Below are 3555 nucleotides of genomic sequence, written 5' to 3' on the forward strand. Positions count from 1 at the left end.
TAAGACCCTGTCTCTGGGTTATTTGGCTCGTCAGGGACGGGGTCGGGGAGGGCGATCTTTCGGCAACACCCGCAGAAGTTTCCCTGAGTGGCAGGAACCAGCGTGGCCCTCAGGCCTCAGCCCCGCAGGCAGGCAGGCAGGCAGGCAGGCAGGCAGGCAGGCAGGCAGGCAGGCAGGCAGAGTTGGAGCGACCGTTGGTCCCGCCCCCGCCCGCGCACCCACCCCCCCCCCCCGCCCCCGCCGCTGCTTCCGCCGCCGCCGCCGCCACCGCCGCCGCCGCCGCCTCACAGGCCTTCTCCACCGATCGGTCCCAAATCGACTGACTGTCTCCTGGAAGCGGGGGCGGGGACGTCAGGAGGATCCATTCGGCAGGGCCTCGTTCAATCGCTTCATTCAAATGCAGAAAGCTCTGTGCTCAGGTCAGAGCCTTTGACTTGGCCTCCGGCTCCTCTCTGTTGAACGGCTTTTGTTCTTTGGTTTCAATTTCCCCACCCTTAGGCCACCCCGTCCCAACTGCACGGAGGGAGGCGGGAGGGAGGGGGAGAATCTCGCCTGGTCTCAGGCCAAAGGAGTCCCCTCCTTTTCCTAATCTGGGTAAACCCCACTACACCGTTTGAGAATCATGGAAGGGCATGGAAGCAGACCTCTGACTTGATAGATTCCTCTGGGATGGGAGACTTTAAAAAACAAAATTCTTTTTCCCCTGCTTCCAGGGAGGCAGAAAGGAGGGCCAGAGTGTTCCTCTTGCCTCGGGCAGTTCTTTGTTTGTTTCTTTCCTTCTTTTGTTAAATCATTTTTTTTCCTTTTTTTCTTCCAGTTTTATTGAGACAGAGTTGACATACAGCAGTGTATACTTTGGGGGGGGGGGGCGGGGAGAGGAATTCGATTTTATGTATTTATTTTTGACCGGAGGTACTGGGGATTAAACCCAGGACCTTGTGCTTGCTTGCTAAGCACACACTCTACCACTGACCTATACCCTCCCCCTTGGCCAGTTGTGAAGTCCCTTTCATTCAGCATAGTCCATCGGGCACATTTTGGGGCAGCCTACTCTGGACCCCAACATTTCCCTATTCTGTAACTTCCCTGGAAGTTTTACACATTAAAAGCTGGGCTGTTGACTGTGCATGTGCGTCCATGCGTGCGTGCGTGCGTGCGTGCGTGCGTCTGAGCGTGCATGCGTGCGTGTGGTGTGGGGGCAGGAGGGAGGGAATAGTTTCCTAGAGGGCCTGCGTTTCATGGACCCAGTTTCTTAGTTCTGAGAACAGGTCTGTTCAAGGAAACAGTTGTAGTATCTCGTCTCAGGAGGCGGTGGTGTCGATGGGCTTCTGAAGCTAGGCCTAGGGAGCAAGCAGTCAGGTATCGCCTAAGAGGCACTTGTGTGGAAAACCAAAGTACAGCACAAAAGTTAATCATTGAGCAGATGAGAAACCAGATTCAGGGCCGGGAGTAGGGGGTCAGTCTAGTAGGAGATTTCCACACATCGGGGTCATCGAAATGGCTCGAGCAGTTTGAAATGCCTCTGATGATGTCCTGGGGTGTTCGGCTCAACTCTCTGAGCGGCTCCTCCAAAAACAGGCCCTAGGATGGTTTCCACAGGAGCTGTTGTGGCCATTTCTCTGACGTTTACCTCCCGTTGTCCAGCTTCAGTCTGCAGGGCTTCAGGAGACGGAGCATTTTAGTACTCAATGATGCCAAGACAAAAGGGTGAGAGAAAATGGGAAACGTTCGTGGAGATGGTCCTAGGCAGATAGTGGAGGCAACTAGAAGACCTTCAGTCTCCGGGCCGGCTTTCAGGTTGAGACAAAAACCCTAAGGCAAGCGCTTGCTGCCACAGCACATCGACTAACACGGGAACCATCCAGAGAAGATCAGCACGGCCCCTGAACGTGGACGACACACCGCACATACGTGAAGAGTTCCGTAGCTTTAGTGATGTCAGTCACCCAGAGGAAGACAGATATCCTATGCCATCACTTCTAGGTGGGATCTGAAAGTAAGTCAAGACACCCATCCATACATAAATAACTCCATTTTAAAAAGACTCCAAGGAACCTATTTACAAACCAGAAACAGACTGGACTCGCAGACATGGAAAAGAAACCGATGGTTAACACAGGGGACAGGGTAGGGTGGAGGAATGGGGGAGGGCAGAGGGATAAATCAGGAGTTTGGGATTAGCAGATATAAACCACCCTATACAAACTAGGTACACAAGTAGGTCCTACTGTCTAGCACAGGGAACTATGTTCAATAGCTTGTAATAACCTATCCTGAAAAAGTATACGTGTGTGTGTGTGTGTGTGTGTGTGTGTGTGTGTGTGTGTGTGTGTGTGTGTGAATAAGTGAATCACTATGCCGTACGTCATAAATGAACACAACATTGTAAGTCAACTATACTTCCATTGACAGAGAGTTCCTACAATAAACAGGCAGGCAGGCAGGCAGGCAGGCAGGCAGGCAGGCAGGCAGACAGACAGACACAGACACAGACACAGACACACAGACACACAGACACAGACACACAGACACACACACACACACACACACACACACACACACACACACACACACACACACACACACACACCACAGACACAGGGGAACCCTAAGGAAAACGAGTAGCACTAGTATCTCTTATCCATGCATGTCTATCCCAGTTTAATGGAAACCTAAGTTTTTGCCTCCAAGTCAATGATGCTAATAACTCTGCTGCCAAGAATAGAAAAATCCTCACGGAGGATTTCTGAATCCCAGAAGGGTCAGGGAGGGAGAAAAAGAGAAAGGGTTCCATTCTGCTGACAGAGGTATGATATTTACCATGTGGGTGTCCGCCTCTAAAAGGGAAGGAAGGGGAAAAAACAAAAGTTTATTTTCCCTTGTATCTGAAAAGAAAAAAATTTAAAACTCAATCCTCTTGGAGACAAGAAGTCGTACACACCTCATGTCACTGATTCTCCTCCTCCACCTCCTCCTCCTCCTTCCTCTACTTCTTCTTTCTAGTCTATATCTCCCATGGATTCTGACGACCTTGCCTGATGATGGCGGGTGATGGGGGCAGAGATCGATCCTTCTGAGAAGTAAGTTGGCAAGCGCTTTAGTGAAGCCTCGTAGGATTTACCCAGCGAAGCGAGTGCCTTCGTCCCTGGAGGCTGCGGAAAGTATGTCCCCAAGTCACATACGCATGTGTTTGTCTTTTGTTGTCGTCGTTGTTGTTGTTGTTGTTGGTGGTGGTGGTGGTGGTGGTGGTGTGTGTGTGTTTGTTTGTTTGTTTGTTTGTTTGTTTGTTTGTTTGTTTGTAGCAGTGTCCTGGCCATGCTGATGGCATCAGGCTTGCAGCGGGGGAAGGAAGGCTTCAACCCCTTTGGAAGTCATACCTACCATCCCAAGAACGTCTGGATGACCCCTACTATGTGGCAGTTGAATGGGGGCCAGTTACTGGGGTTCAGCGGGTCCAGAGAGAGGAGGTCTGAGGCCTCTGGGGACAAAACGTTTGTACGTATGTATGTATGTGTGTATGGCCAGTTGACTGTTTTTGCGGTCCTATAGGAATCT

General features: G+C 51.1%; 1 long non-coding RNA gene and 1 other non-coding gene across 2 annotated transcripts; both read left to right on the forward strand.

Annotated features, from left to right (window-relative positions):
* Window positions 1-257: 257 nt before the first annotated feature.
* LOC141577014 (uncharacterized) lies at window positions 258-3446 on the forward strand. Its single transcript, XR_012505449.1, has 3 exons — window positions 258-419; window positions 3004-3161; window positions 3303-3446. It is a non-coding gene; the product is annotated as an uncharacterized LOC141577014 (long non-coding RNA).
* Window positions 1822-1931, forward strand: LOC141577017 (U6 spliceosomal RNA). The gene has a single exon (XR_012505452.1). It is a non-coding gene; the product is annotated as a U6 spliceosomal RNA (small nuclear RNA).
* Window positions 3447-3555: the final 109 nt, after the last annotated feature.

This window comes from Camelus bactrianus, unplaced genomic scaffold, assembly GCF_048773025.1.
Source record: "Camelus bactrianus isolate YW-2024 breed Bactrian camel unplaced genomic scaffold, ASM4877302v1 HiC_scaffold_59, whole genome shotgun sequence".
Classification (NCBI taxonomy): Eukaryota; Metazoa; Chordata; class Mammalia; order Artiodactyla; family Camelidae; genus Camelus; species Camelus bactrianus.